This window comes from Furipterus horrens, unplaced genomic scaffold (genome assembly GCF_987537825.1).
Source record: "Furipterus horrens unplaced genomic scaffold, mFurHor1.1.pri manual_scaffold_5, whole genome shotgun sequence".
Taxonomy (NCBI): Eukaryota; Metazoa; Chordata; class Mammalia; order Chiroptera; family Furipteridae; genus Furipterus; species Furipterus horrens.
The window spans coordinates 45,757,634-45,785,234 of NW_028327175.1; the positions used below are offsets into that span (position 1 = coordinate 45,757,634).

Genomic DNA, 27,601 nt, shown 5'->3' on the forward strand with positions numbered 1-27,601 from the left:
TATTTATGTTGCTTTAGTGGAGCAGAAAAGCTATAGGATATTTTTTTCCCTGTGACCTTAAATGAGATTTGTTATGAAGAGATGGGTCAAGCTGGGCAACTTGAGTGTTCTAAATTAAAAACAGTGTTGTATTTGAAATGCACCAAATTCAGGGAATTTTGCCAGGTTAAAGTTGTACTGTAAATATTATGCCACCCTGTAGGACTTGAGTCTAGAGCCCTTACTGAGAAGAAGCTAAGCTTGGTGGTATTTTTCTTAAGAAGTGCAGTCCCTATATGACTGAGCATTTTGACCTGAATGGATGGTAGTCTGTCATTTTGTCCAGTACCTATAATCCTTGGTTCTTTTGTTATTATCCTCGTGTTAAAAAGTCCTCAAAAGCTTAAAGCAGTGTCACTCTGCTGCTTAGCCGTTTTGACCATTTCTTTCATGTTCTTCTTTCTGTGACTGTTTTCTTCAATTATATTCATTCACCAAGTATTTGATGGTCTACTATGTGCCAGACACTGTTCTTTGCTTTAATTCTCTGGACTGTAGATTTCATGTTTAAGCTGATACTCTTCTGGTTTTAGAGTTTTTAGGATCTGTTGCATTTTGATTGGGCTTTTGCACACGTGACACTAAGATATTTGGCTGGTAAAATTTCATGTAACTTTTTTTTATGTGATAGTACATCTTCTTAATTGACTGCAGTTTTTCTCTTGAAATTTGATCTTAGGCACAATTGTAATTTGTTTATTTCTACCATTGCTGCTCCTGGACTTCTTCTCCTGGATAACCAAGATAATGAGATTTGACATCATTTTTAATATAAGGGAAAGTAAAAAAGTTAATATAACTGAATATTGGGTATTTGTTTCAGAGATCTTGGCTTTGAACACTTTTATCAGATGTATTTTTATTTGCCTTCAGAGGTGTCTTCTCTTATTTTAGTTTAATCTTTTTCTTAATTATCAAATTGAGGTTGGATTTCTGTAGAAAGTTAATGTAAAAGTAATATTCCTTTAAAGTAGAGAAGACATCTCGTATCCCTGAGTGAAGGCCAGCACAGAGGAGCTTGGTGACACCACTTTTCATAGCAGGTCCAGGAGAGACTCTTCTAAAATCAGCACTCAAATAACATTTCTGTCTGTTTCAAGTGGCAGGTTTTGTTTGACTGGTATGTACACGATCATTCCACCTTTTAAAATATGCTTAAAATGGGCCCTGGCTGTGCAACTCAGTTGGTTACAGCTCGTTCAGATATGCCAAGGTTGGGCGTCCTCTCAGTGCACTGAGGTCCGGATTCGGTCCCTAGTCAGAGCCCATTCCAGAAGCAACCAATGAATGCCTAAATAAGTGAACAACAAACTGATGTTTCTCTCTCTCCCTTCCTCTTTCTCTCTCTCAAATCAATCAATTAAAAATTTTTTAAATGCTTTAAAATACATGCTTTATATATTTTCTTATGGTATACACATATATTTTCTGTCAATAAATAGGTAATCATATATTAATGGAATTTATTTTTAGCTCTTATTTTCATGATCAAACACCTGTGCATAAGCCTTGCTCCTTCTCTTCAATCATTTTATAATTTAAAGAAATTATCTTTCATGAACCATAACAAAGTGGTTAAGAGTGGGGACTCTGGAGCCAGACTGTCTAGTTAGACAGCCTGGGCTCTGCCCTGGCTGTGTGACCTCTCTCTCCTTCACATTTTCTATTTGTGAGATGGGGATAATCACTGTTACCTGTCCCCTTGGGTAGCTATGAGAATACAATGAGTAAATTTACAGAGGGCTCTTCTAGTAGGCCTTGGCAGAGAATATGTGCCAGAAAATGTTGGTGGTTATATTTGAAACAAATGGAAAATAGACATTAAAAAAAGTAGCTTTAGCAGGTTTCCCAGGTTTCAGAAGGCAGTGAGATGTCAGTGTGACCTCAGAGGAAACACCCTAAGCTTCGAGTTCAAGGCAGGGATAGAGACAGCTGTGACCTCTCAGTTTTGTATCGCTGGGTGAGTATGAGCCATCCCTGGGTCTCAATGTCCTCATCTGGTGCAATGGAAAGGAGTAGACTTGATGGTCTCTAAGAACCTGCGAGTTCTAACATCATGACATTTCAAAGTGAAGAGGACACTGGTCGGTTCAGCCTTTATGTCTTGGGCAGCACTACCAGAAACATTATATCCATAGCCGGGTCAGCACTGTGCCCTCAGTGGGTAGTCAGTAAGCATTGGAAGGGTTGAACTATTACTACTATTATCGTACCTCACCTTGATAACCAGACATTCATCAGGTTGAAATGACTGAGTTATCTTTCTGGACTTAATCCAGAGAGATTTCAGACATGAAAGGCTGGATCTCATGGGTGCAGGTCATAGGCTACCCTTCTCCCCCTCTTCTGAGGAAGTGGGGTGGGGTAGTTATGGGAAGATGAAAACAAATGGGCTGATTGTTTCTAAATTTCATGATAACCAGTTGTTAGAGTTGCAAACAGTAGGGGATGCTCAGTGGTTAATGAGATTATTGGTTATTTGAGCCCCTAACCCAGGATTCCAAGCCTGGTTGTTCATTGGAGTCACCTGGGTTCAGAATCGCTCAGGTGGGTCTGACATAATTTTTCAAAAAGGTGATACAGTTGGGTTTGCTAGCTACTTGTCCAGCCTTTAGGTGTTTCTGGCATTTTGTATCTGTAAGTATCCAGGAAAGGGTAATGACTGCATTTTCTCATGGTGTTTCTTTCATGCTGTGGGCATGTCACCTGTCCCATGCTGCCACCTCTTGTGAACCATCCACTTTTGTCAGCCAGGACTGGTAATTGCCTAATGGGACATACTGTGTGTATTCCAACTTCATTAACTTTGTTCATGGTACGCACCTCCTCCTCTCTAGCTAAAATGTACGGGCAGACCTGGGAGGAATTATGGGTTCAGTTCCAGTCACGGCAATAAAGTGAGTTGTAACCTTTTTGCTGCTGGAGAGTCTTGCCTTCAATTTGTAAAAATCACGTCTGTGAAGCACAATAAAGTAAAGCACAGTAAAATAAGGCATGCCTGTATTGCAGTCCTCAAAGTGTGGTCAAACCGCCTTCTCTGAAACCTTTGACTAACTTAGTAGCAACTGAACTCTTCCCTTTCTGAACCCCTATTATCCTATTGCTGGTATCTCTCATTTGTCACTTTCCACCTTCTTCTGGGTTCATAATATGCTCCTGTGTCTCAACTTTCCAACCCTGGCTGTAAGCAGGGACCCTGATTTAGGCTGCTTTGTCGGGTGCTGAAAGTAGAATGTGCATATGTCAGTTGGTTAGTTATTTTGCTAATTGTCATGACAAGTTCTTCTGGTTTAAAGCGTCCCTGCAAAGGCTTATGGTGATATTTCCTTGAGTATCATGTGTGGGTTGCATTGGAAAACGTTAGGATGTAGGGAGGGAAGATAAACTTTGCTCAGGAAGTTAGATGGCTAGTCCTTCTCAGATATAAATAGGAGACTCCCCAGGCCTCTTTGAAAACTGTACATTCTGTTTGGGGAAATGAATGAAATTCTTGAGTGGAATCAGTCTTTGTATTGAAAGAAACCTGGAAGTTTTTCCCTAGTTTCTAGCAGATGCACACTTCCCTTGCTAGCATACCTCCAAATGGTTGCCCATTTGAATATTGCCCTTGAATACATGGTGGTGGGGTACTAATAGCCATAATGATACCTCAACTATGTTCTTTCTCTCAACTTTATTGACGAATAATTAAAAAATATAACTGTATACCAAATCATCATGTATACTTTAAATATGTACATGTACATTGTGGAATAATTATCAAGATTAAGATAATTAACACAGCCATCGTCTCATATAGTTAACCTTTTTTTTTTTTTTGGTGGGTACACTTAAGATCTACTCTCAGCAGCGTTCAAGTATGTGATACCACTTTCACTATAGTTACATTAGGTCTTCAGAACTTGTAACTGGAAGTTTATACCTTTTAACCTATATCTCCCCATTTCCTCATTCCCCCAGCCCATTGCAACTCTCATTCTATTATCTGTTTCTATGAAATTGGCTTTTAAAAAGATTCCACATATTAGTGATATTGTGTTTTATAGAAGACAGTATTTGTCTTTTAACATCTGATTTATTTCCCTTAGCATAATGTCCTCTAGGTTCATCCATATTGTCACAAAAGGCAAGATTTCCTTTTTTATGGCTGAATAATATTCCATCATGTATATGTACTGCATTTTCTTCATCCATTCATGTGTTGATGGACACTAAGGTTGTTTCCATGTCTTGGCTATTGTGTATAATGCTGCAGTGAACATGGGTGTGCATATAGTTCTGATATAGTTATTTCCTTTCCTTAGGAAGCATATACAGAAGTGGGATTGCTGGACCATATGGTAGTTCTATTTTTATTTTTTTGAGGAACTCTTATCCTATTTTCCATAGTGACTGGGATTTTCCTACTGTCCTTTTGCCTGTTGGGTGAAATTCCTCTAAGATGGCCCTCTTGGCTTTGGACTGGGGGATGGAGTGATGTAAGCCAAGTGCTTCCTATGCTTTTCTATGCAGCCATTCTCAGTTTTTGAGCTCCACATGGTTTTTGCTGCTGCTTTGTTTTAGTGCAGAACTTTCCCCGAGTTATTTTAGTTGGTTGGTTGGTTTGTTTTTTGGGGGGTATGAAATTTTGGAAACCTTAGGATGTCAAAAACAATCTCTCCTGTATTATTATAGTTTTGCCTGGGGGCCATTCTGAACAATTTCTCTTGCATGAAAGCCTCTTCCACTTTTGAAAATTAAATATATATCCTACATTTAAGCCTTTATTTAAGTCAGAAAATAAAAATCTCAGTTTCTTTAGCTTTTGTTGAATGATAAGATTTTGTATCCTCTCATCCTTGGAATACTGAACATATTCCAACTTTCTCTATTCTTCTTAAAGTGTAATACTTCCAGATGCCATCTGACAGCGCAGAGTCCAGGAGGCCTTTCCAAGCCTTGCGTAGACACCCCTGCCCCTTCCTCTAGGGAAGCAGTGAAGCCTCGAGGCTAAAATAGCCAGCTGCAAATCAGATACCTGGGGGAGGAGACTCAGCTCTGCTACTTTCTGCCTTCTTTCTGCCTTGTCATGAACAAGTCACTTAAACTTTTAGCCTCAGTTTTTACCTATTTCTCTTTTTGGGGTGGGATAAGGACACAGTAAGATGGCCTATGTTAACTGCTTAGCACAGAAGCTGGGATAGAATAATTTCTCAAACAATGGCTTTCCAACTATGGTACTTCTGAACAGGGGTATTGACTTTTGATGTTAAGGTCATCTCAAAATCACAGTTTGTTTTTATGCATGTTGCTGCTGAACCCCATCTCATGCTTAGACTTGTGCAATTGGCCTCTTAGTCCCCTGAATAGAACTTTATTTCTCTCTTAAATGTGACCATTTGTTATAGCCTTTCAAAGTCTTTTAGATTGTTCATCTATAAACTTATCATGTTCACACCCTTTTTTTTGTTCCAAGTTATCCACAAATTTGATATGCATTTCTTTTCTAAATTTTTTTATTGCTATTCTGTTACAGTTGTCCTAATTTTTCCCCCTTTGCCCTCCTCCACCCAGCCCACCCCCACTCTCAGAGTCAATCCCGACACTGTTGTCCACGTCCCTGGGTCATTCATACATGTTCTTTGACTAGTCTCTTCTCCTTCTTTCCACTGTTACCCGCCTTCCCCCTCTTCTCTGGCCACTGTCAGTCTGTTCCATGTTTCCATGCCTCTGGTTTTATTTTGCTTTGTTAGCTTATTTTTGTTCATTAGGTTCCTCTTATAGGTAAGATCATGATATGCTTTTTTCTTTAATGCCTTAAGGAAATAACACTATTAACTATGCTGAGGTCTAGGGCAGAACAAATTGGTGCATCTATACAAATTTCATTTCAAATAGATGTTTATCAGTTTCAGGTCATGTTGCTCAATTAATTATTCTATTCGTATTAACATCTGATTCTTAGTTGTCCATCTTGTCATCAGGATATACACTGTCTACCACGTCTACCGTACTATGTTTCTACTACATGGAGTTACCAGTTTTAGTAACCATGCAATAGAATGGGGTTGTTCTCAAGTGACTTATTCTTGGGAACCCCATACTGGATCCAAGTGGCCACATCTTCCTCTATGAGGTACTCAGACATTACCCCTTTAATATTCTGCTCTAGGATCTTTCTTAGAATCAACCTGAAGTTCCTTCTGTCTATGGCATGTAGACTCTGCCTTTTTGGAAATTGGAATGACATGTACTTGTCTTCTCTATTTGAACCCTGTCATTCTCCACAGTTATTGATGGGAAAGCTCAACAGATTCTTTCCTATCCTAGCATATTTTTCTGTTCTTTCCAAATGGGAGGTCTTGATTATTTTTATAAAAAGTAATGATTTCTTTAGGTAGTGATTTCATTGACTGTTCATCAAGTTTGGGGAAGTGGAATTTGGATTTGATGGAGTGGTGGAAGAATACCTTTATATATAAGAAGCAGCTCATCTAGCCCTGTAGTGTGTCTTTCATGGAATTGTCAGGTTTGCAACTTCTCAAAAGTTCTCAGGGAATGGACTTTTGGAGTCCATTGCTTTTATTACCAATTATTAGAGCTCCTAGAGACTTAGCCAGTTTCCAGCTGGTCATTCCCCATTCTTGGCAATAAGAGACAACACACAGAACCTATTACTGATGACTTAATAGGTTTTTAATGAATGAATTCATCGGGGAAATAAAATAGAAGTACTCAAACTGTTTGTTTCTTGTTATACTTTTTATATAAAATACTGATGTTATTTTCTCCCATTTGTAATCAGAAATATTGATAGTTTACTCATTGAATATGAGTGTCAGAAGTCTTTTAAGATTTCAGCTATGGGAATTCTAATTATTCCCTGATCTTTAGTTAGGAAGGATTCAATTTGGACAGATATGGTTATGAGACAAAGGTTTCATGTCCTCTGATTTTTAGTCTTATAAAAACATGTTAAAATCTTATGTAAGAAGGTGAAATAGATTTCACATGTAGATAAATTAGGCTGTTTTGCAATAAAAATGAATGCTGTAGGTTATCTTTATATCTGAAGAAAGTCCCAAGTTAGTTTTCAGTTGTCTTACTTCCAGAAATGGTGCTGTACTAGGGACAATTCAACTACACTATGAACAATTGAAAAAAAAATCTCATCTTGATAGGAATGCCAAGTGTAATTTGGATATTGGCTTTTTAGAAGGTTTATAATTAAAAATAGGAGTAAGCATTTTTCCCCTTTCACATTCATAGTAGAAAGCTTTATGTTCACTGGTTGTTATCGCATCTTTGTGGAAAAGCAACAGCAGAAATTAGTAGAAGCAGAGAAGATGTCTGGATTTAAATGAATTTAAGAGCAATATATATTTTTTTTTTTAGTGAGAGTTTGACATGATTGATGTTTTATGCCATTCATTTTAAAAATGGTTGTGGAATGGCTTTTATTATTTCCCTCACGATAACCACCAGCCCCAGTCCGTTGAGAACAAGGTGACTCCTGATTGCTCTATTTTCCCTAACACTGATGGAGGGGGAGAGATGCATGACTCTGTATTATTGGCGTATTCTTCTTCCAGCAAGTTAGAAGAGAGAGATAGTGTGCAGTTATGGACTCTGCTGCTTTGTCACACCTTAGGTGAGAGTTTATTTAAAGGCAAAGAAATGCTCTAGCCAGATGTGCAGAGTCAGTACATACTTAGACACATTCAAGCTTTAAACCTTCCCCATGGCTGGTGTATTGGTTTCCTACCATCTCTGGACAGTTACTACCACCTTGGCTCTCTCTTGGTTTTGCAAAGCCACACTGAGTCTGACAGCCTCCCCTTCACTTGCTTTCCCTTGGACAGCGATGACTGCTCAAGTGTGAGTGGTTTCATCTAGTCCTACTGAGTGGAGCCCTTTCTGTGCACGCTCACTAGCCATTTCCAAAAGATCATTTAAAAAAACTATTGTATTTATTGGGGTGACATTGTTTAGTAAAATTACATAGTTTTAAAATGTACAGTTCTATTTAATACACCATCTGTATACTGCATTGCATGTTCACCACTCAAAGTCAAGTCTGCTTTAGTCTCTTTATATTTGACCCTGTTATCCTCTTCTACCTCCCTCTCTCCCGACTCCCTCTTCCCTCTAGTAAACACCATGTTATTTCTGGTGTGAAAAAAAAAAATGGTTGGGTTTGTGTGCAATAAGAATTTTTAGAAGATAGTCTGGGTGTAGCGAAGGCTGAACCAGAAGCACATTTGGGTTGAAATCTTAGCATGGTGACTGACATACATAACAGGGGAGGAGCCATGTCGCCTCTCTGGGCCCCAGTGACCTTATTTGAAACCCGAGGGGTTGAGCCAAGCCCTTCTCCATGCTGTATCCCATCTCTCAAGTTTGTGTTTCTGTGGAGGTAAGGATGGTGTCCTAACCCTTTCTTGGGTTACTAGTGTAATGCTTGATTCCCTGAGTGCTTTCAGACACTTGCGTGGCAACATCTAAATTGTTCAGGAATCTGGGTGTGAAGATGCTGCTTTAATGTTGCCTCTTTGCAAGGAGAAATGATTGCTCATACCCTGAGATTTCCTCGTGATGGCAGCTCATGTTATTGTTATCTGAATACTTCGTAAGCAGTGAGGTGGAATCAGCCAGTAATCATCTAGTGATTATTTTTAATTGAACTAAAAAATGACTGAAAATTGGTATTTATTTAATTTTAGCAACTGGAACTTAATGTACCTAACTCCATTTAGGCATGGGGAATGGGCCCTGAAATTTGTGTCATTTTTGATAAATAACTATTTTTAGCTAAAATAACATTTATAATGGTTCTCTTTTTTTCTCTCCCTTCCTCGCTCTTCTCCTTTATCCCATTAGGCTCCCCCACTTTTTCTTAAGAGAGTTGGTGATTTTACAACTCTTATTCAAAAGGTGTAGCAAATTTCTAAAACCTCTAGTATTTCATGTAGCTCCTGACTAGTAATATAAAGAAAACAAACTTGTGCTTATAAAAAAGATGTCATTTTAAGGCATAACATCCCTTCAATTCTCACAGAACCTGAAGTTGGTGTGGGGCAGAGCTTTCTCCACAGCCTGAGCGAAGGCATTTTTTTCTGGGGGCCATTCCTAGTATAATGGAACTCAAAGCATTGGCCAGTATTTTTTTCTGTTCTAGTGTTCTAAATGCAATCTGTACTGTATGTATGTATCTGCTTCAGTGATATTATAAAAACAAGTGAATTTAAGAAATAGACATTTTAATAAAAAATCTGTATAGTTCATCTTAGTTCATAAATATAATTGGAGTATGTTTCAGATGTCAAATTCCATAATAACCTCTTGCTTTAAAACTTTTATTTACTAAAATTACATAATTGTTGATAATTATTTAAAAGTTCTTTAAAATTTGGGTTTATAAAGAAATTAAACATTTATAGTAACTATTTGCTGAGGGAGAGAAACTTGGATTTTTTTATATGTGTTGGCAATGTGCTTGTAATGACTTTATGTCTTAAATTTTTATAGAAAAAACCTAGCTTTGTATATATACATTTTGAAAACAATCTTACAGAATTTTGGAGATGTTTGATCAAGGTCTTGGTGTTCTGCTTGTTGTTGGGACGACTTTCTAGTCCACAGCTAAGCCCTCCACAACTGTCTCTTTTTTTCTCCCCCGTCCCTCTTCTTCTTTATTCCTCCTGAGGCTCCCTCACTTTCTCTTAAAAAAGTTGGTGGATTCACAACTTTTATTCAAAAGGTATAGCAGATTTCAAAATCTTCTAGTATTTCTTGTAGCATTAGCTGCAGCATTAGCCAAAACTAAACTAGGGGAGGCAAACGAGAGTGCCTTATCTCAGTGACCCGAAAGAGGACTGTTGTGAATATGTTGGGTCTGTGGTAGTTATTTATTTATTTTTGGGCACAGGATCATTTGAACAGCTCAGTACTTAAAAAATATTCTTCTGTGACACAAGGGAATATTAATAAACTTCTAAAGTTGAATAGCATTTAGAAGATACTAATCAAATGAATCACCACTTCATGTGTTGTTTTGACAGGATGTGTATCACATCTCAATAATTTCCTTACATTTTTTTTTTCCTGCCAGGTGCCTGTTTTCTTCTTGCTAACGTAGTCCCATAGAATTCCAAATATGTGGTTGATTTCCATACTGGTACACTTTCACAGTTCCTTTTCTTTTAAAGTAGCTAGTATACTTTTGTTTGTATTGAATTGAAGGTTTATTACAGGGCAGAGAGAATGAGTAGCTATTTTGGAGACGGTTGACATCCAGCCAGGATGCTGCTGTCTGGTGAGCAGAACTTGGCTCCAGCATGCAGGATTTTACCAAGTAGGTGTTAAGACGTGCCTGTTGACATATCCAGTCAAAGGCCAGCTGTACATGAAGTATTGTTCATTCAGTTATCTGTCGAGAGATTAGAGGGAATTTCCATGTTCTATTTTGTACATGTGCAACTTAACACAATTTTAAAAATGAGCGTAAGCTACCTTATATTCATTTAAGTTAGAAAAATAAGATATTGGTCTCTGTTATAAGCAAGGTGCTCTACAAGGTGATATGAAGGGTGTGAAAGTTTGCTGCAGCCCCTGACTGAGGTACGGGCATGCAGCTCACCCCTTACAGGGCAGCCTGCTTGGTGGCTGCTAGGGCGGGTGCAGAGCTCTGAGGTGCTCAGAGCTGGGGGCTCTGAGAACAGAGAAGAGCCAGAGTATGAAGCAGCCTTTCTTGGCCTGTAGCATCTTCTGGTGGAAGTAGGTGCAAGAAATCTCTCTCTCTTTTTAAATCCTCACCCAAGGATATGTTTTTATTGATTTTAGAGGGAGAAAGAGAGAGAGAAGGAGAGAGAGAGGGAGCTAGAGAGATGGAGAGAGATGTAGATGTAGAAAAACATCTCTGCCTCCCACCTGCATGCCCTGACTGGGGATCGATCCCACAAGCTGGGTATGTGCCCTGAGCAGGGATGGAACCCACAACCCTTTAGTGTATGGGATGCCACTCCAATCAACCGAGCCACCCGGCCAGGGCAAAATCTCCTTTTTCTAAATTAAGAAATTACATGGATATGTGCAAAGCAAAATTCTTAGTTCAGTGACTTATGCAGCTGCTGGGGACATTCATGTGTTTGCCTTTGGATGTTGGGTCAGTATATTTCTGACAGGTAAATATGTGTATACATTTAGTTGTGATTATATATATATTTCATTACATAATAAAATACTTTTGAAAATTATGTTGATTTTTATCAATGAGTTATCAGCCACAGCATTAAAAAATATTTTTATTATTTTACTTATTTGTTTTTAGAGAGAGGGGAAATGCAGAAGAGAGGGAGAGAAACATCAATGTGGGGTTGCCTCTCACACGCCCCCAACTGGGGACCTGGTGTGCAACCCAGGCATGTGCCCTGACTGGGAATCGAACCAGCGACACTTGGTCCACAGGCCGACACTCAATCCACTGAGCCACAGCAGCCAGGAGCCACACATTTTTAATAGTCTGCTTTATATTTTTGTGTGTGACTTTAATGATTAACTGCTTGTTTTGTTTGATAGAATAAGTTTATGGTTTATATTCCCTATTTTTTTAATTGAGTACAATAAAGAAAATGCAATACAATTATTGTATTTTAAGCACAAGAATGCAGTAGGTAATTTCTTTTAAATAAAAATGACAGTGGTTTCTTCCACTAGAAGTCTTCCCTCTCTTGTAATGTGGGATTACACGGTATAGATAGTGAGACTTACATCACTAGACATTTAAAGGCATATAACTTTGTAGTGTATCCCATATAAAACTGAAGACAAGTAAATTTTTAACAAGGCATGCTTGTAGGGGTTGACATTTACACAATTACAGGCAGTCCGTACATATCAGTATAAACTTCTAATTATGCTTAGTAAACTAGTTTTCTACATTGTTTTTCTACACTTGTACTCTTTTTATTTAGGAATAACAAATTGTGTGGGAAATATACCATTTATTGGCAAATCAGTCATTTAAAAAAAATTGATTTAAGGCACAGAGAGAACAGAGAAAGAGGGAGAGAGAAACACGAATTTGTTGTTTCACTTACTTATTCATTCATTGGTTGCTTATATGCCCTGACTGGGGGATCAAACCTGTAACTCTGGCGTATAGGGATGATGCTCTAACCAACTGAACTGTCCGGCCAGGGCACAATCAATTGGTTAATAAATATTAACAATAGAGTCAGTGTTCCATTTTATATTGTATCTTATTAGCTGGGCTGAATGTCAAGATCACAATATGGTTAAGGTGAGATGCACATACAGGAAATAGCTTGCACTTTTGAAAATGGCAAATAAGTCTAGGACACTAGCACTACATATGCAAAGTGACAAGGAGGGTGTGCGCTGGGCCTGGTGGACATTCCAAACCTGAGCTCTTGCCCCCATCCCAGCTCTTGTCCTTGGATTCTTCTCTGCATTTCTGCTGCGGGGATTAGGCAGGTACCCATAAGCGATATTCATACCCTAGTTCTCAGTTTCCTCATCTGTCATCTTCTGTGATTCTATGTGTGATAGATAAATAGTTGCCTGTGTGATATTAAAAACCCTTAAGAAAGTTAAACAGCCTTATTAAGTATATTTTGTGTGCCTTGCATTAGAGTGCTCTTTAACTATTTTAACTAGCCATCAGTTTGGCAGAACTTTCATGTTTTTAGTGCCAAAGAAAATTTCAGCCAGCAGAGGTCAAATGATCATGTACATACCCGGTTTAGGCAGAACTTTATTCTGTATTTCTTATCTTAAAAAAAAATTGGCTAGTCAAAGATTTATTAATGGGTCACATTTGCCTAAAAGGCAGTTGTTCTCACTTTGAGTCTTCAAATCAGACTTAAGCTGGAATGCCAACCTAGTTTAACTTTAGGTGAGTGTTTTCCCACTTGCAGTTCCCTCATCTGTGAAGTGGGGATGATACCAGCCCTCTAGATAAAACTGGGGGGTTTGCCAATCAAGTGAAGTTATAGATGGAAATGCTTTGGAAAGTTTACATGATATATAAATATAAAAGCAAAACCTAAAACAATGATAGCTCCATTTGTGAAAAGTTATATAGAGCATCAGTTTACTATTGCTATAAACACACATGCAGAAAAGAGGTGAATGTGATCAGTTTGCACCATGCCAGCTCCTACGGCTTTTTGTTAATTTAGCACTTTTGCATCTAATAACATGGAAGCAAAATGTGGAGCCAATTCAAATTAGGGGAGGAAAGCCTCAGAGGCCCATTGTATGAGAAAAGGCTAACGAGTGGCCATGTTCTAGTAGGAATTTTGGTTCTGTACTTGAGGTTGCAAAAAATAAAACAGAAATAAATAAACAAAAAACTTAAAAAACCCACTGTTTTTTTTTTTCTTCCTTCTGTTGTTTAGAGTATAAGGACACTCGAAAAAACGCACGAGTGAGCCATTTTATTAGACCACTAATCTCCCTTTCAGGAAAAATACCACCAGAAAAGGTTTTTGTGAATACTTCTCTCTCATTGTTCCCGGGGAATATATACATTTAAACAGTTAGTAAATGTTTGGCTCACTATTTCATAAAGAAATAAAGTTTTGATTGTGATTGGTTGTTCAGCTGGCTAGAGCATTATCCTGATGCAGCAAGGTTGTAGGTTAGATCCTCAGTCAAGGAACATAAAAGAAGCAACCAATGAATGCATAAATAAGTGGAACAACAAATCAATGTCCTCTCTCTCTTTCTGGAGTCAATTAAAAAAAAAAAACACGTTTCTCTTCTACTCCTTCAAAGCCAGTGACCCTTCTCTCTTTAACTGGTGGTCCAAAGGTGATGGTGGCAGGGTCAAGAACTGTTCTTGTCATTTCATCTGGATTTGGAGTCATGCTCGGTTGTGACAATGACACTATTTTATTAGTTGATTCTCCATATTAGAGGTATTTTGGGTTAAGTATATATTGACTATCCTGGAGTTTTGAGTTGGGAAGGCTGTGACTAACACTAAAAAAATAAAATGAAAGGAAAAAAAAATCTCACTTCTAGATCTTCTGGAGGAAGGGCACATAACATTCCTAGCACAGAAGATGGGGACCTCCCTTAACCCTTTGAGTGCCACGCGTAATTCGAAATTTGGATCAACACGAGAAAAAGTTATATCAATATATAACCTGAGGTACAAAAAAGAACAAAACATAAAATACGAATTATTCCATTGTTATTTACATTTATAGCCATCGAAAAAAGTTGCTGGGAGCGACTGGCACTTTTGGAAAAATTTGTCAGCGTTGCTCACAGTGACGTGGGCACTCAAAGGGTTAATAATTAGCACATGATTGCCATAGGTCATAGTAGATAGAACCACTGTGTAAATGTCTTTTTGCATTTGGAAAAGCAAAGCTTACCAGGTTTATCCAACTCTCCAAGCAGTCCCTGTAGCATTCAAGGGCTCTGTTACAGGGAATAGCTTGTGAAACTTTCATCAGCTGTAGAAAGACCTCTTCGTGTAATTCGGTTTGCAGTTCTGGAGTTTGATAATAATGAAGATGGTAATCATTTGTCAGTTGCTTTCCTTTTGTTCAGCACAATGCTTATTATCTTTAATTGCTAACACAACCTCATCATCTGTTTTATAGATGAGGAAACTAAGGAGATGTGAGAGGTTAAACAACTTGTTCTAGGTCTAGCAACTTATGGATCCCGTCTGTGGGTCTTCTTTCTCTCTTTACTTTCCCCTGGTGTCACTCAGAAGGCTGAGAGGGGAAAAATTTGACCTGTTCACATAAAAAAGATACCAGGAGATCTTAGGCTCTAATCAGCTGATCTGAAAAGTTTTCACTGCCTCTGCATTTCCAGATTTGACTTTAGAGTGAAACTAAGTGCCTCATCTTTTACACTTGTCACAGTCTATGTAAGACACTTGTCATCCTAAACTGTCCGGGATGAACAATAGAAATTAAGAAAAAATATTTTCCCATAGAGTTTAATGTGCGATCTGGTTGGTCACGTATGACCTCCAAGTTCATGGCTATTTCTGAGAGGAAAATCCTCAGACTGGGCACAGTATTTTAGACCCAGAGAATTCTGACCTCTCAATACCTGTGCTCTGTTCCCAGCATTTTTAAGCTTTCCAGCAGCCTCTTTGCATTTTAAACCGTTTGTATTTTAAACTTGAAGGTGACTTCTCATTTTGTCCCTCCCGAGGATTTATCTGTTTGCTTTTGTTCTGTTCTCTACCACTCTGCCCTTGTTCTTTATTGACCTTGATTCAGTCCCCTTGGGGACCTCTCAGTTTCCAGTGGCATCCCAGGGGTTGGCAGTGGCCATGCCCCTCTCCTCCCCCGGTCTGGGCATGGTGTAGACAATTGGGTACATTTTCTGCAGAAAAACACTTAAAATTCATCTTAGTCAGTCTAGTCTTATTATGATCATGCCTTAGAAATTCTAAACAAAATCTGTTAGTGTTACTTCTCCCTGAAAATATTTTTCTGTTGGTCTAAGTTCTAAATAATCGGTGCTGTCACTGTTGCATTTTCATACCCATGTAAGCTTCAAATTAGTGCTTTTAATGACTTGCCCTTCAATAAATGTGTTCAGCATGGAATTTAATTCACACAACTCCCAGTTTTATGGTTGGTCCACAACACATGCTACGCGAGTTTTTTGTGAGAGTAAATTCACAAAGATTTGGCGTTGGTCAAGCTTGCTTCAGGCCCAGTTTGTGTGTCCAGCCTCTATGGTACTGTTCAGCAGTACCTTTCAACAGTAGATATGAAATAAGCAATGATAGCAGAGGGATGGTAAAAACCAAGAGATGAAAATTTGGGTTATTTTAATTCTGTCATTCTATGTCATCCCTTGGAGTTTTTTTATTTAAAATGTAAAAGAGGGAAAACAGAGTGAGAGCTGTGAGTGTTAATATTTTTGTTTCATTAGTAAAAAGTTTATATTTGAAGTATTTTGTTGAATTTGAATACTATCTTTCAAATTGAAATTTTAAATGATTTTGGAACTAAAAAATAAAGGAAGAAAGTTAGTTATATGACTGGCACAATTTAGTAGTTGCCTCCATTGTATCTTTACATGTTCATTTACTTTTGTACTGGTATGATCATATATGTGTAGTTAATAAAATAAGGTTTTCACTGCACTTCTTTTCTGCTCATTATTATGCATTTTAAATTAGTATTGAAAATTTTGTTGTATAGAAGGGCGGGATAGTAAATGAGCTGCCTTTGATATCAAATATACTAGGTATGTCCCTGCGAGGATCACTCTAAATGTTGCTCTTGTATCTTCCCATCATATGTTATCTGCAAAGTTAACGAGAATCTAGGTTGCAGAGAAGCCTTTAAACTAGCAGGTCCTGAGTTAACTTCTGTGGAATTCCTCCTGCGCTGTGCGCTGTGCTCCCTGTGGTTCAGGTTTTCCCGCGTCTCTGGATTACTGTAATGGCTTCCTAACTACTGTCCCTGTTTGCAGGCTCCCTCTACCTATCTGCGTCCTCCTCCCTCCCTTGGCTCACACTGTTCACCTTCCACCCTACTCTGTGAGTGAAGTTTCTAAAATATGAACCTGAACATATCGGTTCTCTGCTTAGAATCCTTCACTAGTCCTCCTGACCCTTCAAGGTCTGGCTTCTATATCCCTCTCTGACCCTTCCCTCCTGCCAAACAGACCTCTGGGCATTCCTTGAACACACCTTGCTTTTCTGCCTTTGCGCCTTTCCCTCTGCTCACCATTCCCTTTTTCTCTGCTCCCGTGTTCTCTCAAACCTGGCCAGTTCCTGTGTTTCCTAGAGTCTGAGTCAGTTCCCATTGTCCTGTGTGCTCTGTAAGGACCTACGTCCATCCTGTCATGGCACTTATTCCTGCGTGTTGTCATCAGTGGTATATGTGTTGTCTGTGATCTCTCTCACTGAACCACAGGCTTCCGGCACCTAGCTCAGTGTCTGGGGAAAACTGGGTGATCTCAATAAATACTGCATGGTCCTGACCAGTGTGGCTCAGTTGGTTGGGGGTTGTCCTGCAGAGCAAAAGGTTGCTGGTTCAATTCCTTATCAGGGTACATGCCTAGGTTGGGGGTTCAGTTCTGGCTGGGGTGCATATGAGAGGCAACTGATCAATGTTTCTTTCTTACATTATTGTTTCTCTCCCTTTCTTTCTGCCTTTCTTCCCCCCTCTCTCAAAATAAATAAAGTTAAAAAAGAAAAAAAGTACTGCATGAATGCAGAGATGGACAGCCACAGATTCTAGCCAGCTGATTTACAATGTATGCACAAGAGTCTGATCGCGGGAAGTTTTCTGGCGTAGGGTCCCAAATCTAGCTGGTCACTAGAACCACCTGGGAGTTTTTGAAATACAATTTCCTGAGCACCGAGACCACTCAGAATCTTTGGCAAGTGGTACCTGGGAATCTGTATTAAATTCCATTGGTATAAATTATTTTGCCCGGAAAACATTTTGTGAAAGTCACGATTAATTATTAATATTGCTTTCTCTCTATCCATTGGCTTGCTGCTGCACCTGAGAAAGATTTTCATAGTCTTGCAGAGTCCCTTCTGTATAAGAATATTTGTTTATCCTTTTATAGTTTACAGAGGACTCCTGTTTAACATCTCATTTCACCCTCAACAATTCTGGTAGGTAGAAAGGTGGGCCAGATTTAATTTTAAAGATGAAGAAACTGGAGCTCAGAAATGTTAAGTAATTTGCTCAGTAACATGTTATTTTTAAAAAAGTATTACATAACTAAGTTATTAGGGTTTCTGATCACTAGTATTTTTCAAAATTCAGAAGTGATGGAATTTCTTCTCAGGTTGTTTCCTTAGAAAAGTAGACAAAGTAAACATGCAACTTCTGCAAAAATGGCAAACTGTAGTGGGTTAGAGTGCTTAATTTCATTATGATTAATTTTAATATGTAACAAAACTTAAAATGGAACTGTAATATCTTTGTGTGGTGCTTCCTCAGAAAACATGGTAATGCACTACAGAAAATGAAGTATTTTAAGTCATTTGGGATTTGCTATTATTACCAGTAAAACTTAATCTAGAGTTTAAGATCCATTTTGGACACAAGTTTGGCATTAAATCTTTATAATAGCTTCAACTCCTTTTTATTCTACACTTCCTCCTTAAAATCTTGTGCATTTTTGTTTCATGGCTTATTTTTCTGAGACAAGCCTGGAGAGTCTCAGCTGTCTCACATTCCTATGATATGGATTAATTTTTCCTCTCTTCCTTTTTCCCTTCTCCATCCTCCTGGCTCTTACTATCCCCTGGTTTGGGCCATTAATGTCTGTGGACACTGGGTGTCTATCTGTATGCCCACTTGCAATCTACATCCTTTTTCTGGTACCATATTTAAGCACTGGGCAAGGGGCAGCTTAATGACGTGACTGGCACAAACACCGACATCTCAGACTCATTGTGCTTGAAACTGAGCCGGTCACTTCCCTACTTCACCCAAAATGACTCCTCCTCAGGCCTCTCCTGTCTGGTTGTTGGCACCTTCCCCAAAGCCAGAAGCCTGAGAGTCTGGTTTTACTTCTCCTCCTTCTTTATTCCCTAGGGGTGACCTTACCTTTTGCATAGGCCTTCAATCTATCCCATCATCTGCCCACTGCTTTGCTGCAGGTCAGACCCTGATGATACCTTATCTGGAATGCTGCTATTCTCCCTCCTTTGATGTGGTCCGGTGAAAATCCATTTTCTGCACTGACACCAGACTGATCCATCTATAAACAGAATTGATCCCTCCTTGGATAGGGTTTTCAGGAGCTGCCCAATCCTACATGAAAAAAGTTCAAGGTTCTCAACCCATCATTCAAGACTTGCCAGAATTTGACTGGCCTTTGCAGCTCCATCCGTTACTATTGCCCAGATCCAAGTTTGTGCTCCTGTTTGAGAGCTCACTGAACACATCCTGCTGACCCTTGACTCTCTGTCTTGTCTCTCTTGTCTCTCTTGCCTGCTTTGCCCAAAACATGCTCCCTTTTTGCTCCAAACACCTTTTTTTTTTTTTTTTTAACTCCTGCTGCTTATGACCAATTCACCACTGTCTTACAGTTGTCTCAGTTTTTCCCCCTTTGCCTCCCTCTACCTGGTACTCCCCTTCCCTCCACCAATTACCCCCGCCCCCTTAGTTCATGTCCATGGGTTATGCATATAAGTTGTTCGGCTTCTCCATTTCCTATATTATTCTTAACTTCTCCCTGTCTATTTTGTACCTACCAGTTATGCTTCTTGATCCCTACACCTTTTCCCCTGTTCTCTCCCTTCCCCCTCCCAGCTGATGACCCTCCATATGATCTCCATATCTATGATTCTGTTCCTGTTCTAGTTGTTTGCCTGAGTTTGTTTTTAAGATTCAGTTGTTGATAGTTGTGAACTTATTGCTATTTTAATGTTCATAGTTTTGATCTTCTTTTTCATAAATAAGTCCCTTTAACAATTCATATAATGATGGCTTGGTGATGATGAACTCCTTAAGCTTCATCTTGTCTGGGAAGCACTTTATCTGCCCTTCCATTCTAAATGATAGCTTTGCTGGATAGAGTAATCTGGGTTGTAGGTTCTTGCTTTTCATCACTTTGAATACTTCTTGCCAGTCCCTTCCTGCCTGCACAGTTCCTTTTTTTTATAAGTATATTTTATTGATTATGCTGTTACAGTTATCCCAAGTTATTTTTCCCTTTGCTCCCCTCCGCCTAGTACCCCCCTTCCCTCCAGCAATTCCACCCCCCATAGTTCATGTCCGTGTTCGCACATGTAAATTCTTTGGCTTCATGCTTTCCTATGCTATTCTTAACTTCTCCCTGTCTATTTTGTACCTACTAATTATGCTTCTTAATACCTGCACCACTTCCCCATTTCTACCCCTTCCCTGCTGATAACCCTCCAAATGATACCCATACCTATGATTCTGTTCCTATTCTGCTTGTTTGCTTAGTTTGTTTTTATTTTTATTTTCTAGATTCTGTTGTTGATAGTTGTGAGTTTGTTGTCATTTTAATGTTCATAGTTTTGATCTTCTTCTTAAATAAGTCCCTTTAACATTTCATATAATAATGGCTTGGTGATGATGAACTCCTTTAGCTTCACCTTGTCTGGGAAGCACTTTATCTGCCCTTCCATTCTAAATGATAGCTGTGAGGGATAGAATAATCTTGGTTGTAGGTCCTTGTTTTTCCTCACTTTGAATACTTTTGGGCAGTGCCTTCTTGCCTGCAAAGTTTCTTTTGAGAAATCAGCTGATAGTCTTAGAGAAACCCCTTTCTACGTAACTCTCTGCTTTTCTCTTGCTGCTTTTAAGATTCTGTCTTTATCTTGAAACTTTGGCATTTTAATTAAGATGTGTCTTAGTGTGGTCCTCTTTGGGTCTAGCTTGTTTGGGTCTCTCTGTGCTTCCTGGACTTGTATGTCTATTTCCTTTGGCAAATTAGGAAAGTTTTCCTTCATTATTTTTTTCACATAAGTTTTCAGTTCAAGTCTTCCTCTTCTCCTTTTGGCACCCCTATAATTCGGATGTTGGTATGTTTAAAGTTGTCCCAGATGTTCCTAAGCTTCTCCTCATTTTTTTTTTTTCAATTCTTGTTTCTTCATTCTGTACTGGTTGACTGTTTCTTTCTTATATTCTAAATTGTTGATTTGAACCCTAGCTTCTTTCCTTCACCATTGGTTTCATGTGGATTTTCCTTAGTTTCACTTAATATAGCCTACACTTCTTTCCTTATGCATTTGCCATATTCAATCATGTGTGTCAAGTCTGTGAGCATTATTATTGCCAGTGTTTTGAACTTGTATCTGTTAGGTTGGCTATCTCCTTGTCTGTTAGGTTTGCTATCTCCTTGTTGCTTAGTTCTCCCACTGGAACCTTGATCTCCTCCTCTTTTGGGCCATACTTCTCTGTCTCCTCAACTTCACAGCCTCCTGTGTTTGCTTCTGTGTCTTGGGTAGAGCTGTGGTGCCTGTTATGTTGTAAGGGGCAGAGCATTAGGTATTGGTCATTGTGGGGTGACCTGTTTCACAACGTTGTGGCACTGTATGTGGGGGAGGGTTCTGAGAGGGAACAATGCTGCTTTCCCAGCACTCAACCCTTTTCCAGGCACTTCTCCTGCTTCCTGTGTGTGACTGGCACCCCTCTAGCTGTTGCCCTGGTTGTGGTTCCCAGGGTGGGTGGGTTTGCAGATATCTAGGACCACGGGGGCCCTCTAAACAAGCGGGCTCACTGAGAGACTGGCAGTTTCTTCTACTTCTTCAACCCCCACTGGTTTTCACAGTCAGAAACAATGAGGCTTTATTTTCATTGATGCTGGAACTGTGAGCTGCATCGCTGATCTGGGGCTGGGATTGCTCCCCACGTGTCCCTCCTGACTTTCATTATGTGTGACAGCTCTTTCTGCCTCCCAACCACAGTCACTGCCTTGCTACTGCCATTGCTACCACCGCCCCCACACTGCATCCTTTCTGCCCCGGCTCTGCCCCTCCTACCTGTCTTGATAAGTATTTCTTCTTTATATCTTTGTTGGACTTCCATGCAGTTCAATTTTCTGCAACTTCTGGTTGCTTTTAGTTTTGAGGTAGTTGTATTCCTCCTTATGGTGTGGAGGGTGGTGAAGCGTGTCTACCTATGCCTCCATCTTCCAAAGTTTCTTTTGAGAAATCAGCTGATAGTCTTATAGGAATCCCTTTGTAAGTAACTCTGCTTTTCTCTTGCTGCTTTTAAGATTCTATCTTTATCTTGAACCTTTGGCATTTTAATTATGATGTGTGTTGGTGTGGTCCTCTTTGGGTCTAGCTTGTTTGGGATTCTCTGTGCTTCCTGGTCTTGTATTTTCTTTCCAATTTAGGGAAGTTTTTTTTTCATTATTTTTTCAAATAAGTTTTCAATTTCTTGTTCTTCCTTTTCTCTTCCTGGCACTCCTATAATTAGGATGTTGGTACATTTAAAGTTGTCCCAGAGGTTCCTAAGACTCTTCTTGTTCTTTTTGAATTACTGTTTCTTCTTTCTGTTCTGGTTGACTGTTAATTTCTTTCTTTCTTTCTTTTTTTTTTTTTTTTGTTCCAAATCATTGATTTGAATCCTGGTTTCCTTCCCTTCACCCTTGGTTCCCTGTGTATTTTTCTGTGTCATCACTTAGCATAGCCTTCATTTCTTCCTTTATTTTGTGGCTGTACTCAATGAGTTTTCTGAGCATCCTTATCACCAGTGTTTTGAACTCTGCATCATATAGGTTTGCTATCACCATTTTATTTACTTCTTTTTGGGGGGTTTTATTTTATTCTTTTATTTTGGCCATACTTCTTTGTCTACTCAATTTGGCAGCCTCCCTGTGTTTGTTTCTGTGTATTAGGTAGAGCTACTTTGATTCCCTGTGTTAGTAGTGTGGCCTATGTAGCAAAGGTACCTGTAGCAAAGGTACTTGTAAATTGTGTGAGGTGGAACCTTAGATAATTGCTAGTCCACGGCTACCTGTTTCACCACTTTGTGCCTCTGTTTGTGGTGGGGGTGCTTAGAGAGGGGGAAGTGCTGCTGCCTGGCTTCTGGAGGCCTGCTTGGCACTTGCACCACTTCCAGTCACCTCACCCTGTATGTGATTGATACTCTTCCAGCTCTTGCCATGGGTTTTGTATATGTTCTAAGCCTGTGCCAGCTCTTTATGCAATGAAAATCTATCAGTTTCTTCTGCTGCCCCACCCCCTCCTGGTTTTTATAGCCAGAGGTAATAGGGGTTTATCTTCCTGGTGCTAGAATCCTGGGCTGGGCGGTCTGGCCTGGGGCTGGGATTGCTTGTTCCCAGGGTGTCCTCCTGATTTTTATCTACCACACGTAATTGTGGGACTGTCCATTCCACTGTTCTACGACTGCTGCTGCCTCTTCTCTGCATCACATGCCTTTCCACCCCATCTCCTCGCCTCCTCCCCATCTGGATAAATGTGGCTTCTTTAAATCCTTGGTTGTTGAACTTACATACAACTCGATTTTCTGATGGTCTGGGTGTTACTTGTTTTTGAGATCTGGTTGTAATTCTTTCTATGATTGTCCTAGGAAACTTCTTATACCAATCTGTATTAGTTAGACTGTAGTTAAGCTACTCTAAAGAGGCTTAAATAAGACAAGAATTTCTCTTCTGTAAAAGTCTAAGCTTCAGAGTCAGGTGGCTCATTCTGAGGTTATCTGGGGACCACATTCCTTCTGTCTTGTTCTGCCATCCATAGGGCATTGTCTTTATTGGCATAATTGCAGCTGGCTCACCACAATTCATCTGCATCCAGCCAGTAAGAACAGGAAAAGAGGTTGTGGACAGCACCTTCCGTCCTTTGAAAAGTCCGACTCAGGCACTGTGTACATTGCTTCGGTTCACATCTCCTTAACCAAAACTTCATTATATGCCCACACTTAATTTCAGAGGAGGCTGGATAATAGTTTTTAGCTCAGCACTAATAAAATGTGAGGCACAAATGTACTGTATTTTTCATACTATAAGATGCACCCGACCATAAGATGCACCTAGGTTTAGAGGAGGAAAACAAGAAAAAAAATATTCTGAACCAAATGTTGTACTAAAATATTTAATAAAATATAACAGAATAATATTTCAACCATGTAAAGTGAACAGCAGTCAACAGCGGTATTAAGAACCATCATCAGTCATTAACAAATGAGGAGAGACTTTAAGGTTCTAGTACTCTTCTGGTTTTCTGGGAACCCCAAGAACTCATCATCACTAGTGTCAGAATTTTTGAAGCTAAGTTGCTTATAACCACTGATATCACTTTCTTTGCTATCTTCATACTGACCAAACGCACTGAGATTCAGCAGTAAAGTGGGACATTTAAGCGTTGCCCAGGGGTTTTGCGTGGGTGCAGCGCTTCCTCTTTTAACAGCTGTCACCACCACTGACAGGTCAGGTAATACACATCACAGTCTGTGAAGCAATATATGCTCCATAAGTTGCACAGACATCCCCGCCCCCAACTTTGGGGGGAAAGAAAGTACGTCTTATGAAGCGAAAAATACAGTAATTTAAAAATTTTAATAACCATCTTAAAAAATGAAAGAAACAGGTGAAAATAACTCAGTATTCTTAACGTATTTAACCCAATATATCTAAAATATTATCACTTTACCATGTATGAATAGCCACAGTTCAAGCGTTCAATAGACACATGTAGCTAATGGTTACCATCTCGGACAGTGGAGTCTTAGCTGGCTGGCTATGTGCCCAGATAAAGTTGAAGGGTCCTACCACTAAAATGAAGGGGCGAATGGGTATCTGGGGTCAGTCTCTGTCGTATCTCTTCTTACCTGGTCTTTGCTCCCTCATTCTATGTGATGCTAGCACTTGGCGTTGCCCATGACATGATGTGCATGTAATTATGTTAGTCTGTCATTCCCATCGAACTGAGCATTTTAAGGGTGAAGAGTTTTTTTTTCTCCAGATCTTAGTCTAGTATTTGGCAAATTGTAATTACCTGATCTATTAAGTGAATGAGTAAAGTGAATGGGATTTCATTTAATTCCTCAGCTGTTTTCATTATTCCTAGATGAATGCTTATGATTCTTCTTACTGATGTGGGTAATCATCTTTCTTGTGTACTGCAAGTTATAGTGTTCTTGGGGTGAATTTACTTTGATTTTATTTTTTATTTGTGGTAAATTTGCCATGAAATCACATCCAGAGATGCTTTTATGTTGACATCCATATTCTGATATAATGGCAAGTTCTCCGCTTTCATGAATTATATTTTGGAAAATATGTTCAGTGTCCAGAAAATTAATTTTCATTGAAATAGTGACTCTTCTATCCAGGGTGCCTCTGCATTGTGAGAGAACAGGATGGAGCTGTTTGCATGGAACCCCTTCCATTGAGAGTACCTGTTCAGCTCTTGGGGAATATATACCATTTCCAGGAAATATAATAAATAATATTTGCCACTAGGAGACAGAGGCAGAGGATAATATTTTCCATGTGAAAAAGTCAACAAGTCAGCAAAACTTATTAATGATTCCTAGAAGTAAATGAAACATGAATGCAGCTTCTCATTAAATGAAACGAGGACTGACTGTTCCATAAACAAGTTAAATCCTGGATGTTACAGACTGTTCCTCCTTCACACAAGCCTGTCTTGCATTTCTCAGAGTCAGGTGGCTGCAGGAATGCCTGTCCTGGGTGGCCCTTCGGATGTCACGCTCTTCTCCCTCCAGAATGGAGGGCAGTGAGAGGAACGGTAAATGCACAGGACAGGGTCTCCTCCTCACTTTTTATTAATAGCGTCCCTCACCACATCTCTCAACCGCCTCACCCCGGCAAACAGAAGCATCTCCTCCCCACCCTAGAAGTAGCTCTTGATGAGTTTTCCAGGCTAGTCATTCTTTGGGGGAGAATCTCATTTCAATCAGGAAATGGCGTCTGTCAGGAAAATATCATTTATAATAGCAGCCATCTTTTCCACCATCACAGTAATGACATTATAGTGCATGCGCGTGCCAAGCTCTGGCTCAGGGCTTTGTGTGTTACTCATTTTTATGAAATAGACATTATTATGATATTCATTTTATAGATGAGGAAACAGGCTTAGACTAAGTGATATGCCTCGAGTCAGAAGCTTAGAAGTTGCTAAACTGGGTTGACACCCATATCTGAATATAAATCAAAGACTTTTAACCATTATATGGTCCTGCCTCCTAAATATTACTGATGTGGCTTTTTTTCTTTCTGTTTGATGTGTTTTTGGTGGTGGTGGTGGTGGGGTTGGATGGAGAGGATGGGGTGAGAGGGGCTCCGAAACACCTGACCTTGAATAGAAAAAATTGAGGGGGATTTGGGTGAGGTTTTTAGAACAAGGATGCTTTGTTGCTAGAGCAAGGAGAAGCCAGAAATATCGCACTCACATTATGAGTATTGGTGAAGCTTTCATTTTGAACCTTTATGATTAAGGAGCTGTAACCATAAGGTAGTTCTTGTTTTATTGATCAGGAAACTGGAGCTCAGAGATGTGAAATTACCTGCCAGAGGGCACATTTCTGGTGAATAAAATAAAGCAAGGACTGCGTACTGGAACCTGCTTTTCCATTTCAAGTGAATTTTATTTAGTCACATTGTTTTAGCGCTACCTTTTAGAACTTTGTAACCAACCTTTGTTTGTTATGTTTATTATGTGTTTCTGTTTGCTACTGGTAGAAAAAGTGCCTGAAAATATAAGAAGGGAGTGTATTCCTTCTTCAGAAATCATAGCAGGCTCATGGAGAATCTGGGATGGATATCTGTTCCTCAACTGCCCAAGGAGTGCAGGTAAAAACGGCAGGGGAGGAGCCTGTGTGTGGGCTCTGGAGTTCCTGTGCAGTAAAGGGGGGGTGTCACAGACCACTAATGGGGGCCCTCAGAGTTCCTCCCTCCCCACCCCCTGTAGCCCTTCTGCAGGCCCATTTCTCACATGAGTTGGGCTGTCTCGACTTTTATGGATTACAGATGGGAGAAGTGTCTAATCTCACCCCCAGGTTGTAGCAGGTGGAAGTATGTTTTTGGAATTTTAGATGGGAACTCGGATTGTCTTATGAAAACATGGGTAAATATGATGCTTAGGGCAATACCCACAAGTTGGTATACGAGATAAAAGAGATCTTGTGGGCTGGTCTGGATATCCAGCCCCCGTGGCATGTGCGATTGTTCTGGAGCTGCAAGCAATGCACTTATGAGCCTTTGAATCTGGCCCATTCATAACCTAAGATGGAAACTACCTGTATACTTGTGCATAGGGTTCTGGATCTACCCAAGTGAAAACCTTGTCTGCATCAAGGTTACTTAATAATTAGTGCATGGAGGAGTTAATAGACACTCTGAAACACTACAACTCAGGGAGACCCAAATACTTTTGCAATACAAATACTCAAGACAGTTAGGTCTAATCTGTTCAGGAGAGTTCAGATGAGAGCTTGAATGGGGTAAGATGTCATGGGAGCTCAGCCTCGGCCTGCTCATGTACGTTGGGGCTTTGACAGTCTGCTGAGTGTGGGGGCCTTAGAAGGAGATGGAAAATGCTCTTGGCCTTATGGTCCAGATGATGAGATCCGAATGAGAGAGGGGTGGGTTTGATTTTCAGCTCTGCCAGTTTTTTTTTTTTTTTTAACTGGTGACCATGGACCGTCAGTCTGTGTTCTCATCCGTAAAATGGGAAAAAGTAGCACTTTGTGTATTATTGTGCAGAAAAAATGATTAACATATGATAAAGGACCACTCCAGCTTTTGTATCTAGTAGGAATAGAGGGAAAGCCATTGAACTAGAAAGCTTTCCCTAGGAGGCTTTTTGTCTTGAAAACACACACTTAATTTTACTTAGGTTGTCATTTGGGGGAAGCTGGGGATGTTAAAGATCTCACCCAAGCTATCGTCATGGCTGTGACTGTGTGAAGTGCTAGGAGACAGGGTCTAGGGTACAGTAAACCTGCAGCAAATGACAGTTTGTTACTTCATGGTAACATAATTGAGATCACATAGCATACACACAGGCATCCTTTATTTTTCACTTTTTATACTGTGTATGTTTTTGTTATTAAATATCCTTCAGAAATCATCA

General features: G+C 39.6%; 1 protein-coding gene across 3 annotated transcripts in view; it reads left to right on the forward strand.

Annotated features, from left to right (window-relative positions):
* Nucleotides 1–27,601, forward strand: part of ARHGEF28 (Rho guanine nucleotide exchange factor 28) — a 283,144-nt gene that overhangs the window by 2,602 nt on the left and 252,941 nt on the right. The gene's annotated exons all lie outside the window — the stretch shown is intronic.